This window comes from Sminthopsis crassicaudata, chromosome 2 (genome assembly GCF_048593235.1).
Source record: "Sminthopsis crassicaudata isolate SCR6 chromosome 2, ASM4859323v1, whole genome shotgun sequence".
NCBI classification, from domain to species: Eukaryota; Metazoa; Chordata; class Mammalia; order Dasyuromorphia; family Dasyuridae; genus Sminthopsis; species Sminthopsis crassicaudata.
Genome location: NC_133618.1, coordinates 335,275,310 through 335,289,950, shown reverse-complemented (window position 1 = coordinate 335,289,950; position 14,641 = coordinate 335,275,310). Strand labels below are relative to the sequence as shown.

General features: G+C 33.0%; 1 protein-coding gene and 1 long non-coding RNA gene across 2 annotated transcripts in view; both read right to left on the bottom strand.

Moving 5' to 3' along the window:
* LOC141553487 (uncharacterized) overlaps positions 1 to 10,329 on the bottom strand; it is a 29,274-nt gene extending 18,945 nt beyond the window's left edge. The window contains exon 1 of the long non-coding RNA XR_012485474.1: positions 10,127 to 10,329. This is a non-coding gene — a long non-coding RNA (uncharacterized LOC141553487). The remainder of the gene's footprint in view (positions 1 to 10,126) is intronic.
* The window catches only part of RAD51B (RAD51 paralog B), a 784,849-nt gene that overhangs the window by 683,659 nt on the left and 86,549 nt on the right, over positions 1 to 14,641 (bottom strand). The window lies entirely within an intron of this gene.

Genomic DNA, 14,641 nt, shown 5'->3' with positions numbered 1-14,641 from the left:
AGTAAGTAAACATGTTTGCCTGGAGCAAAAAGTACATGGAGAGGAATGATGTATAATTGGTCTGGAGCATAACTGTAGAGGGCCTTTACAGACAGAGGAGTGAATTTATATTGTCTTGGAGGTAATAAAGAGCCACGAAAATTTTGGGGCTTTTAATAGGGTAAGATTTGTGTGTGCTTCTAGCCTTGAATTCAGGAGGACCCGAGTTCAAATCCGGTCTCAGACACTTAACACTTCCTAGCTGTGTGACCCTGGGCAAGTCACTTAACCCCAGCCTCAGGGGAAAAAAAAAAAGAAAGAAAGAAAGAAAAAGATTTATGTGTGCTTTATGAATATCAATCTGGCACCTAAAACAGAGAATCAATTGGAAAGTAGTGAAGCTACTAAAAATGTAAGAACAGTAAGACCACCATAAATAATACATATGATGGTAACACTGGCCTTTACCCCAGGGTGGTTGTAATACATATATAAAAAGGGAAAGATGTCAGGGATGTTGGCCAGGTCAAATCAATAAAACTTGACAAGTAATCAGATACAGGAGTGTGAATTGACTCTTGGATAAGAACACAGGTGATTGCAAAAATTGGTGTATTTGAAAGAAACAAGGATGCTAGAAAGATAAAGAGTTGGTTTGGGATGGTTCAAGTTTATATCCAGGTAGTGATATTTAGCAAACATAAAAGATACCTTGGCCTACAGAGATTTTATATTTAAGGAGGCAAAAGAATTACACATTATAATTAAATATTCTATGAAAATGAAAATGCAGAACACATGTATAAAAGATATTTAATAGTTAAACATTTTTTGAAATGAAATTTGTTTTTGCTACCTTTTCTTCAATTTACCAACTTGATAAGGATATCTCCACCAATCATGTTCTCCCAAATTTCCCAGGAATTTTGGCAAAGTTGTCTGAAAGCATGAAGCAATGAGAGTCACCAGCTGCTATTTAGAACATTGGGGTAATGTCTCTAAATAATCCTGAGAGTTTAGGTCAAGTCTAGGAAAGACCAATGGGTTTACAGATTATAGAAACATTTTTTTCTCATTCTGGTTTTTACAGGATTTGCCAATGAATTTCTTTATTAAAGATCTAGGAAGTCAATGATTTGTTGTTATTCTAATAGTGCTCAATCAGTAATTGATCAAGAAAATTAATATCCTATGTAATTAAGATCCCTTCTAAGAAACAAAATGAAAATGTTGAATAATGTGTGGCTAGGAATAAATGAACACACACAAGTGTTCTCTAGTATCACAAAAAAAATTAACCAAGAAATAGGAACACAACCAATTGGCCACCAAATTGTTAATTACTAAAGGAAAAAAGAAACCTAACTAAAAATGTTCCATTTAGTGGATCTTTATTCTTACATGGAAAGAGCACAGCCTAAGTAATGTGGCCAAAAAAAAAATGGTGTTTCACAATAACATCCTTAATACATTATAACCAAAATCACAGTAGTTCTGAAGAATGGAGAAATCCTGTTTCATCTCTCCTCTACAACACTTTTTCAATGACTTTTTGCTTAATGAATTTTAAAGAAAGGATATTAGATAGAGATTACCTGCAGAATCAGAATGTCAAGAAATTAATTTCATAATAGAAAGCAAAATGGCAGCACAGTATAGTGGATAGGATTTTATTCTTATTGTTCATGTATATATATTATGAGTGTAACAAGTGACAACCTCCCAGTGCCCCAATAAGAATGTAACCTGCAAAGAAGGCTCTGACTTTGCCACGGTAGAAGAAAATCCTCACCTGGTGTGTAGAGGGCCAGAACTCCGAAAAGGTGTACTTGAATCAAGGATAGCAACATGCTTATAGTTAAGCACCTACTCAGTGTAAGATAATGGTTTTCTAAACATATACTTAATGTGATATGGTGATATAATGACTCTCCTAACAGTTGGCACATGCTCAGTGTGCTATAATGATGTAATCATACTGAGACATGTAAGGGAGTGTGAGACACAGAAGACTCTTAGCCACAGACACAAAGAAGACTTCAAGCTCCAGACTCCATCTTTGACCAGTCTTCATCACTTCTCCTAAAGATCAAGGCCCATCCTAATACCCTCCAGAGAGCTAACCTGGACATTATACTGGTGTTCTTTATTCTAATGAAATCACAGATTTTTATATTTATAAAAATCTGGAGCAACTTCAATGAATGAAACTCTACCTCTCAGATCTAAGCATTTTTTCTAGCTGTCTCTTAAGCTTGAAACACTCTTTCCTCCTCTGCTCTACTGTCGTCCCTGGCTTCCTTCAAGTCATAACTAAAATCTCACCCTTTCCAAGAAGCTTTCTCTAACACCTCTTAATTCCACCTCTTTACCTCTTTTGATTACTTCTGATTTGTCCTGTACATAGTTTGCTTTGTATATATTAGTTTGCTTGTTGTCTCCCACCTTGTAAGCTCCCAGAGGCCAGGAACTGTCTTTTACCACTTTTTGCATTCTTTCTGATTAGTATATATATATAGTACCTAGCATATAGGAAGCACTTAATAAATTTTTATTGAATGAAGTGAAAGCCACATCATAATGCTCATTATCCCATCACTTATTAATGATAATATATTGAGGGAAATATGTGCATAATTACATTTATTTTATAAGTGTTATATATTCAATATGTCTGCAATCTATTAATACAAATTATATGCTTGCTTATGATATGACTTCTTATTAAATGGTAAACAGCTTGAGGAGCAGGGCACTATCTGTTATTTAATATATTTTTGCTAAAAGCTTAATATAAAATATACCGATCTTAAATCTAATTTCTTTGAAGTCACCTTATTTTTGCTATTTTTGTATTCTGCCATAGTAGGGAACTACAAAAATAGTTTTGTTTTTTTTTATTGAATATATATACCCCAAGAGCCTACACTTTCTTATTTCTTTGTTGAGGCAAGGGGTTAAGGGACTTGCCCAGGGTCACAGAATTAGGAAGTATTGTATCTGAGACCAGATTTGAACACAGATCCTCTTAACATGGTACTCTATCCACTGTGCCACTTAGCTGCTCCAAGAGCCTGCTCTTAACAAAAAAACATGATGACACAATTCTCAGAATATCATAATTCAGCATATCTACTTTTGTAATACCTTAAGTTTCTACACTAGCTTAACTAGTTTCTTTTTTTTATTTTTTCTTGTTCTTTTTCTGAGGCTGGGGTTAACTGACTTGCCCAGGGTCACACAGCTAGAAGTGTTGTGTGTCTGAGACCAGATTTGAACTCGGGTCCTCCTGAATTCAGGGCTGGTGCTCTATCCACTGCGCCACCTCGCTGCCCCCAACTAGTTTCAATTACAAGACAATTTCATAAATAAAAAAGTACTCAGCAGGAGCCTAGAGATAGAGGTAATAAATGATACTTTAACCCCTAGAGTTTTAAATTTAAAAAAAGAAAAAGAAAAAAAAAAAAGAAAAGAAATCAGAGACAGAAAGCTAAAATATCACCAAATCAGTGGTAAAACCCGGATTAAAATTCAAGCCAAATGGGTTTAAGGAATCAGCAACAGAGATAGATCTCTAAGAAAATCTACTCCCATGACATCAAGTGGCATGTTTTTTTAAGTGACCTGAAATTCAGGAAATTTATCAATAATAGAAAGTGCAAGAATTTGCCATAAAAATTTAACTAAAGACCACCTACCTGACCTGTTATTCGGGGTAGTCCCCCTCTTCCAGCCATACCCTCCCCTGCTTCTTGGGAGGACAGACAAATCAGCCATCCTCAGGATGCTGTAATTTTAGGCACTGAACTTTTGCAATTAATCCCTTTAGAGTTTCCCAGGGAGGCCCTTACTCTCTCAATTCTCCCCAACTCTTCCAGTCTAACTTCTTGGTTCCCACAGTTCTTAAAGCTGATATTTGGAGTTAACCTGGTATTACAATTATGGAGGAATCCCAATACCAGAGAGATCATCAGAAGACTGTCAATCTGACAAGGGAAAAAGGAAATGAGATCAATTCAGAAAATTGCAAAGCCTATGAAACAAGGAATCCTAAGGAAAAATTAGGGAAGACGATGATTAAAATTTATTATGCTAGCACAAGAGGGAAAAAGATGGAAAAGAGAGACAGGATTTCTATAAACATTCCTTTCAGAAGCATGCTGCATTCTTCTCAAGATCTCAGAGAAAATCATAACAACATTATGATTTCTCAAGTGAGTAAGAATGTCAAGGAAATTTTTGGTAAGGACAATAAAAAAAAAAAAAAACCAACCAAAGCCTTCTGAATAGGATAAAGATAAAAGAAAAAATAATGCAGCAAAATGGAAAAAACAAACAAATAAGATTAAAAGAATATAAATACTCAACAAAATTAAAATACTAAAGTTGAGAATAACTTTTAATAAATCACAATGAAAAAATATACCAGAAATATGTAACTATACGTAATTCTTAATATATAAATTTCTGGAAATGCTGATTACAGGAACACCACCAAAAAACAAATTCAAAGGTGTAAACATCACAAAAAGAAATAAAATGAAAATACGAAGCTTCATTGCTAAGAACAAAATTTTTAGAAAACAAAAAGGGAAAAAGTAAAAACTACATAAATATTACTAGATCTCAATTTTTATTATATACCAGTGATGACAAACTATTTAATATAAGAAAAGTGGATAAGTAGAATAAATCATATGGGGGGGAGAGAGAAAAGGGAAAAGAAAGAAATAAAGATGTATTCCAGTGTCTGATAAACTTAACAGCATAAAATAGAGGGAAGGACTCTCTTTTGGATGATGATGCTAGGAACACTGGAAAATAATTTGACAGGAATTAGATTTAGACTAGTTCTTCATACCATATAATACAAAAAGTTCCAAATGGAAATAAAAGATCACAAACTAAATAAGATATACAAAACAAAGATAAAATAGATAATTTTACTATATAAAAATTAAGTTTTTACACAAACAAAAGCAATGATGAAAGAAAGGTAAAATAAAAAATTAGGAAAATATTTCCATATCAAATACTGAAGAGAAGTCTGATAAAGATACATAGTTCTCAAAAAAAAGCCTTCAAAGAACATGAACAGTTTTTCCCCAAAATAAATTACCAAGTACAAATGATCACCTGAAAACAAGGTTTAAATCACTATGAAGAAAAATGCAAATTAAAACAATCCTGAGATTTCAGCTCACACCAAGCAAATAAAAAAGATAAAGGATAAAAATAATCATTGATGGAAGGACAATGGAAAGACAAGCACTGCTGGTGGAGTTGGGAAGCAGTTTTCAATTTAGAATTAAGAGAGGAAAAAAAGTGATTCCCCTGCTCACTGACCCAAAAATTTTACTTTGGGCAAGATATACCCCAAGGAGGCCAAAGATCCAGTAAAGTACCAAAAAATTTATGTCAGCACATGGTCTTTCAGTAGGTACATTAGACAGAGTGTTGGACTTGGATACTAACACTTACTTCGTAGGATAGTTTTGAGTATTAAATGAAATACTTGTAAAGATCTTTGGAAATGTCAGTGAAATATAAGTTATTATTATTTTTGTGATAGCAAAGAACTGGAAACCCAATTAATGCCCATAGATTAGGAAATGACTGAAAAAACTATGGTTTACAAATATACCAGAATATTAGTACACAATAAAAAAGAATAAATATGAATAATTAAGAGATCATTAAAAGCAGTTAAGCTCTAAAAAAATGGAAAAGTAAAAGGGGAGAAATTCTATTAATGAAAATTATCTCATCCCATTCATGGCAGAAAGGTGAGGGACTTCAAGGACAACACAGTAAATACCAGAAGACACTCCTTGTAATACAATATTCTTGTTTAATTGTTTTTCATTTTCACAAGGTTGAATGGAACAGAAATAGAAAATAATATGAAATAAAGATAAATATTATCAATAACTGCTATTTTTTAAGGGAAGAAGAAATGTCTATCTTTGGAGTTTTTATTTTTGAATTATTATTATTGTTATTATCTTATAGTTATTATCTTTGAATAATCTTTCATTTCTCTCTAGCCTGCACTAGTAACTTCTGTTCCATGACTCTAGAAAATTTTTCCTCCTGGAAAACCATTTCAGCCTAGGAATTCACATTTGGAAGAACCCAACTCCCTTTCCCATGGCTATTCCTCCAGGAAAGACATGAATTCAAATCCATCTACAAATATGAACTAGCCTTGTGATCCTGTCTGTCTCAGACTCCTCAACTGTAAATTGGGAAAATAATGGCATCTACCTCTTGGATTTATTATGAAGATCAAATAAGAAATTTGTAAAGCACTTAGCACAGCCACTGGCACATAGTAAGTACTTGTTTTCTTTCTTCTTTATTTCCTTGCTTCCTTCCTAGCCCTGTACAAAGTGGCAGAAAACATATTAATAAATGCTTTCTGATTTTACTAGACCTGAATATGCAATTCAGTCTACAACTTTAGGGTCTAGACTATATTTTCTTACAGAAGAAAGCATTATAAGGAGATCTTTTTGGTTAAGTCCATTAGTAAATTGATTCAGACAAAAGCCAAGATTCTATTTGATAGAATACATTACATATACATTATCTCTGACGTTGCCCAATTTATAAATTTCCCCATTCAAACACTTTCAAAAAATATATTCACAAAGACTAAGATACTATGATATAGACATTGATTCAAATCAATTCCAAAGGACTCATGATGAAAAAATATAATTCATTTGATGATACTCTGAACTGATGAACTCTGAATGGAGAATGAAGCATACTTTTTTAACCTTCATTTTTCTTCTTTTATTTTGTTTGTGTTTTCTTTTATGATATGACTAATATGAAAATGTTTTGCATGACTTCGTATGGATAAAGGGTATTATTTTTTTTTTTGCCTTCTCAATGGGTAAAGGAAGGGTGGAAGAGTGAGAGAATTCAGAATTCAAAATTTTTTTAATGTGACTAGGAAATTTTTAATGAAACAAGAAAATGTTTGGTGGAAAAGTATATATTCATGAGAGTTCACTTTTTTCTTTGGTAAGATGATGAAATGTGGGTCATAAAATTATTAATTAAATAAACCTACAAATGAGAGAACTAAAGGCCAGAATTATTTAAAATTTCCATTCCTTTTACTCCTTATGTCAATGGGAAGCAATTTGTACTGCAGAGCCCATACAATCTTGATGGATTATAATTAATGATTAGTATTATCTATATGATTGTGGATTATTACCTACCACTCCCTACCCTGTAATATATACCACTTTTTTTCTCTTTCCTTCAGTCTTAGTGTTCCCCTTCCCTCCAATCACATAATTATGACTTGGTCCTAACACTGGCACTCAAAAGCACAGCTTAACTAAGTTTTATTCAAATAGAGAACATATTGGTTTCATGTCTGGGGTCCTTTCTATGATCTACAAATCTTGCCATTCCACTTTTCTAATGAAAATACTCCATCTAGTGGTTACAATTCTCCCTGTAGACTGAGTCTCTAAGACTGGAGTAATCACAAAAAATTCATTTCTCAAAGGTAGAACAGGGAATTTAAGCAGCCTTCGCTCATCGTTACCCTTCATAACTATATCAAATACATAACTTTCTGGAGATAAATGGATAACTGGAGAGCTTTCATATCTCCGGTTGAGCAGAAATCAACAGATGAACTATTGTTCTCTTAACACTGAAACAACTTTATTTTGTATACTAAATTATAAAGTAATCTAGATTCTACTTATTCTATTTAGTAATTCATGGTAAAACTGAAAGTCTATCTATATTCAATGACCATTTTGCTTAAGTTTAATAATAACAGCAATAAAAATTAGCATTTAGATATCACTTTAGTCTGGAAAGCTTTAGTTTGCATTTATTGTCTCATTTGATCTTTCCATCAACACCATGAAATGGTACTATTATAATATGCATTTTACAGATGAGATAACAGATTTGGATAGATTAAGTGACTCTGTCCAGAATCAACCAGTTAGAAATGTCAAGAGGCAGAAATTTGAGTTCAGGTCTTCCTGACTCTACCTGCAGTCTCTCTTATACTTCAGATTATTAACAGAATCATAAAAAGTACAACAGTAATGTAAAAGTTTCAAACTTAACCCAATTCAATTAAATTCAAAAAATTTTTATTAAACATTGGAGATGCAAAGAAACAATATTGCAGATCCAAATTTCGAGCCAGCTGACATGCTTAAATCTAAGTTAGTATAAAATAATTTCTAGAATTAAAAAAATCACTCTTAATTTGTGGGAACATGATACCAACTGGGCTTTGAAGACAATTGAGAATTCTAAAAGGTAGAAATAAAGGGATGCACTGACAGATAAGGGACCACTATGCGAAAGCAAAGAAAGAGCTAGCATGTCGGATTAACCTAAATAGAAAACTCATGGAGTGAAGTAAAAATGTAAAGATAGAAAGAGAGTCAAACTATTAAGAGCTTTCAATGTCAAGTTGAGTAGTCATTAAGACTTCAGAGTAGTGAAGTAAAAGGATAAAAACTATTTTAGGAATATCAATTTAGCAAATTGATGAATGAGGAAAAGTGGGAGAACTAAGAAAAAAATATTGGAACCTGGGATACCAATTAGGAAGCTGTTACAATGGACAAAGTAATAGGTGAAGAGAACCTGAACTAGGAGATAGAATTTCTGAATAGAAATCTTGGCACAAGTATAAAAAAGAAATAGCCCTGAAAGTCAATAGTTTGGGATTCAAAAAATCCTTCTGATTCCCTCTGATTAAATCTCCCCCCCCCCACTACCTATAATGAGAAGAGTTTAAAATTTCCTATTGATGACAATCTTTGATAAGTCATCTGGAGTATTCAGTTTTCTTATCTGTAAATCTGGACTGTTTGATTCTGGCTTCCTTTCACATCAAACTGAGAAGTGAGCAGGAGGTGAGAAAATGGAGGTAAATACTATAAGTAATTTGACTACAAAGAGGAAAAAAACCAATAGGAGAATAGTGTGAAAGAATGGCAAGGCAAGGTGAAAGGTTTTTGTAGATGGAGCATGTTAGCAGAAATGTACAAAGAGTAAGAAGGTGAAAATGAGAAAGAGAAGAATTGATCATGGACTTAAGTTCCCAAAGAGATGATATCAAAAGGAGTAAATGAGATGTTGTCCTTGTCAAGGAAAAGGGTCACCTCTCTTTATTAGAAATTGAAGCAAAGAAAACAAAAAGAAAGAATCTGAAATGAAGTAACATGAAATAGGATGTGATCAAAGGGGTCTGAGAAATAAAAAAGGGAGCTCACCCTTGTTGGCTTCTATTTTCTTCAATTGGCAGATGGATAATAAACATTTATACAGCATTGCTACATGCCAAGCACTGTACTAAAGTCTTACAAATATCATCTCATTTGATTCTCACAACAACACTACAAAGTATGTACTATTTTTTACTCTCATTTTACATATGAGGAAGGTGAAACACAGGATCACACATAATAAGTGCCTAAGGACGGATTTGAACTCAGGTTTTTCTTATTCAAGATCCAATACTCTGCTGTACTGTAAATAACAGATAAGCAACAAAATCTGAGAGTCCAGAGAGTTCTTTGAGCCTTTATTACTAAATGAGGAAAATCTCTAACCCCAAAAAATCATGTAAAGAATCTCCAACTACTACTGAAGGATTATGCTTTACTTCCACCCACCCTCACAGGACTTTGAGGGACATGGAATAAGATTTTATTCAGAATTTTCCAATCATTCTTTCAATGGTTTATTTCAAAAACACACTATTATGTATTATAACTAGACTATTGAAAAGCTTTTGGCTACTTATACCTCTTCCTACTCAAATGTCTAAATTGCATATTATTCTGAAACAAGAGCCAAAGAGGAAAAAAGGTCTCTGGTTCCAAAAGGAATATTAGTTTATTGTATTGGCAGGTTTAAAAATGGGAAGAGACAGAAGGGCAGAGCAAGCTTCTTAATCTAGAAGAGGAAGACAAGTGGTTCCTCTGTAGAAGCAAAAAGGAGCTAGAACTCCAAAATGGAAAAAACGTTGGCTTTCTTCACAACTTTCTTTAGAACTAGTTAAGATAGTAAAAGATCTCTCCTTGAAGATCTTGCCATGGTTTTAACCTATAATATTTTCAAATTCCCCTTAAAACCTTACCTTGTTTAAGTGGCAGTGTAAACCATTATGCAGGATGGAATGGAAGTTTTCCAGGCGGCTCCCATGGAATGCATAGATAAGATCCCTTTCTCCTTTGGTCTCATGAAATTTGGCATCCACTCGACCAGAATACACTATTTCAAACAGAAAATCAGGTGCAGGGACAGTACTGCCTGAAATTCCCATTAGTTCTTGGATCTTCATGTACTTGAAAATATAAAGGAATTTTTGATGTTATTTGGGAAACTATCAAAATGTATTACAAAACAAATGATATCCCAACTTATTTTAGGCTGTATTGGAATTTATACATAAAAACATGTTTTCATCATAAGAAATACATCAACTTGAAAAAATAATAATTTTAAAAAAATAAAAAATAAATAAAAATGGGAAGAGACCTTTTTTTTAATGTGCAACAATAAAAACAAAGTTTCTAACTTCCATGGCACACCATTTAAACTGATTAGGGAAGATAGAGACATTTCACGCCTAAAGTCAAGAGATATCATTTCTTTAATTTCTTTAATTCTGTCAACATTACTTGGTACTATAAACTGTATCCAGCCAAAAAACCTATGCCAAGTCCCTGTAACATGTATCTTCCTGAAGAAAACCTAAATTTAAATCCCATCTTTATCATTTGTAAAAATAAATAAATAACTATTAAGGACCATGCCTAAGTGAAGGGGGGGCAGGTCAATTCTCTGAGAGTCTCCACAGTTGTGAATCATAACATCTTGAGCAAGGCTAATTTTTACCTCTCTTTTCTCAACTATAAAATAAAGCCATTAGGCTAGACAATCTCTAAGTTTCCTACAAGCTCTAAATGTATATTCAATCCTACCTATGTGATAGCACTATGTTGTTAGAACAAATTGTGGGAACTGGGAAACCACAGACCACTGGGAAGGTGGGACACAAAATCAGAAAAGAAAGGAGATGAGACCTCTCCATTTCCCTAAAAGTTCATTCAGTTTTTTCATTTTCTTGCATATTCCATAACTCCTTCCTTCAATCATTCCTAAAATTCAATTGTATTCAATTGTATCTGTCAAACACCCATATCCCAATCAGTTCTTGGCTTTTGGAGGAACTAGAAGATAGGAAGAAAAGCATAGATTAACTCTCAGATAGTCATCATCTACCTAAACAGCTCTCCCACCAAAAACAGAGAATGCAAAACTATGTATTTCAGACTGCACAAGTAAATAACTGAAGATAGTAACTCAAGGAGAAACTTCACCATGCTGAATTATATTGTCTCAATATTCCTTAACTATCTTTTTCCTCCTCGCTTTTTCTTCTTCCTATTTAATTCTCATTAGTCTTCCTTCTGGACACCAAATCCAGAAGTGAATAAAAACTATCTTCCATTGGAATCCTGACTTTATTCACCATAAAACAATTAAATCATCAGTAACTATACTGCCAAATATTTTTAGGATGGATGAGTAGAGATTTCTGAATAGCATTACTGGGCTTTCCTTCCTAATTTCAACATAGCAGGCAATCACAAAGTCAGACTAGTGAGAAGCTTCTATTAAGCTCATGAATATAAAAGAAAACTACTTCCATTTTTCATTTGCTTTCCTAAAATATCACTGTCACTTCTACCATCATTGCTATCTGTCTCTATAACAGAATTAAGAATAATGAATAATGGCACTACAGACTTTTATTATTATCACAAAGTAACAATGATTATGACTTGATTATTAAAAAGAAATAGAGGTACCATGGAGGATTTCTGAATTTGGAATGACTTCATTCATTCTACAAATAATTATCTTATGTTCAAGTCATTGTCTAAGAACTACAGATAGAACAGATGTATTTTCTACACCAAAATATGTTAAGGTAAAGGTTCTTATTTGATTTTTTAATCCTATTTTATATTTACCCTACCAAATTTAAAAACAATAAACTTTTTTTTAGCTTTGAGCTCCATTCTTCTATGCCTTTCCTCTCCCCTTCCCTAAGACATGAAAGAATTTGATATAGGTTATATGTGTGTAAATATGAAAGAAAACACAAAATTCCATCTTTAAAAATTTTTTAAATAAAATTGTGTTTTCTTATCTTGCTCTCAGGATTGTCCTTGTAAAATATGAGATGCAGGTGGAGCTAGTAAGTTAAAGTTTAGGGATGGGGGAGTGGAGAGAATCTCTATCAAAAATACATGTTCTTCCACTAATTTCTGGACTATCCTCAAAAGTCTGTAATAAAAGTTACTCACACAAAAACCAGTTCTCTTTTTTTAAATTTTTATTAGTTTTTATTTTCCAGATATTTGCATGGGTAATTTTACAACATTGACAATTGCCAAACCCTTTGTTCTAATTATTCCCTTTCTCCCCCCCCCCCAGATGGCAGGTTGACCAATACATGTTAAATATGTTAGAGTATAAATTAAATACAATAGATGTATACATGACCAAACAGTTGTTTTGCTGAACAAAAAGAATTGGACTTTGAAATAGAGTACATTTAGCCTGTGAAGGAAATCCAAAATGCAGGCTGACAAAGTTAGAGGGATTGGAAATTTTATGTAGTGGTTCATAGTCATCTCCCAGAGTTCTTTCACTGAATGTAGCTGGTTCAGTTACTATTGGAACTGATTTGGTTCATCTCATTGTTGGAGAGGGCCACATTCATCAGAATTGATCATCATACAGTATTGTTGTTTAAGTATATAATAATCTCCTGGTCCTGCTCATTTCATTCAGCATCAGTTCATGTAAGTCTCTCCAGGCCTTTCTGAAATCATCCTGTTGGTCATTTCTTACCGAACAATAATATTCCATATTATTCATATACCACAATTTATTCAGCCAATCTCCAATTGATGGGCATCCATGTAGTTTCCAGTTTCTGGCCACCCACAAAGAGAACTGCCACAAACATTCTTGAACATACAGGTCCCTTTCCTTTCTTTAAGATCTGTTTGGGATACAAACCCAGTAGCAATGCTGCTGGATCAAAGGGTATGCATAGTTTGATAACTTTTTGAGCATAGTTCCAAATCACTCTCCAGAATGGCTGGATGTATTCACAATTCCACCAACAATGTATCAGTGTCCCTGTTTTCCCACATCCCCTCCAACATTCTGCATTATATTTTCCTGTCATTCTAGCCAATCTGACAGGTGTGTAGTGGTATCTCAGAGTTGTCTTAATTTGCATTTCTCTAATTAATAATGACTTGGAGCATCTTTTCATATGACTAGAAACAGTTTCAATTTCTTTATCTGAGAATTGTCTGTTCATATCCTTTGACCATTTATCAACTGGAGAATGGCTTGATTTCTTATAAATTAGTCAATTCTCTATATATTTTGGAAATGAGGCCTTTATCAGAATCTTTGAGTGTAAAAATGTTTTCCCAGTTTACTGCTTCACTTCTAATCTTATCTGCATTACTTTTGTTTGTACAAAAACTTTTCAATTTGATATAATCAAAATTTTCTTTTTTGTGATAAATAATGATCTCTAGTTCTTCTTTGGTCATAAATTTCTTCTTCTTCCACAGGTCTAAGAGGTAAACTATCATATGTTCCTCTAATTTATTTATAATCTCATTCTTTATGCCTAGATCATGAACCCATTTTGACCTTATCTTGGTGTATAGTGTTAAGTGTGGGTCAATGCCATACTAATTTCCAATTTTCCCAGCAATTTCTGTCAAACATTGAGTTCTTATCCCAAAAGCTGGGTTCTTCAGGTTTGTCAAACACTAGATTATTAAAGTTATTGACTGTTCTGTCCTTTGAACCTAACCTATTCCGCTGATCAACTAATCTATTTCTTACCCAATACCAAATGGTTTTGGTAACTGCTGCTTTATAATATAATTTTAGATCTGGTACAGCTAGGCCACCTTCATTTGATTTTTTTTTTCATTAATTCCCTTGAAATTCTTGACCTATTGTTTTTCCATATGAACTTTGTTGTTATTTTTTCTAGGTAGTTTCAATTTTATTGAAGTCTTCTTTTATTTTTAGAATTTCAAGTTTGGTATTTGATTGGGGGATTTTAATTTGTTATTTTTCTAGCTTTTTCAGTTACAAGCCCATTTAATTCATCTATTTCTATATTTTATGCAAGCAAGTCTCTAGAGATATAATATTTCCCCTTATTACCACTTTGGCTACATCCCACAAATTTTGGTATGTTGTCTCATTATTGTCATTCTCTCTTGCTGAAATTATTGATTGTATCTATGATTTGCTGTTTAACCCGTTCATTCTTTTTTTTTCCTGGGAAAAATGCTATGGATTATTTTAGAGTGGATGGTGTAGATTCCATTCATTCTTTAGGATGAGATTATTTAATTTCTAATTTCTATTTGGTCTATTTTCTCCTGGCCCTTTATTTAAGTAATTTTTATTGCACATGATCTGAAAAAAAAAAAAAAAAAAAAAAAAACCTTTTACTATTTCTGCCTTTTATATTTGATTTTGAAGTCTATATGTCCTAATATATGGTCAATTTTTGTATAAGTTCCATGAATTG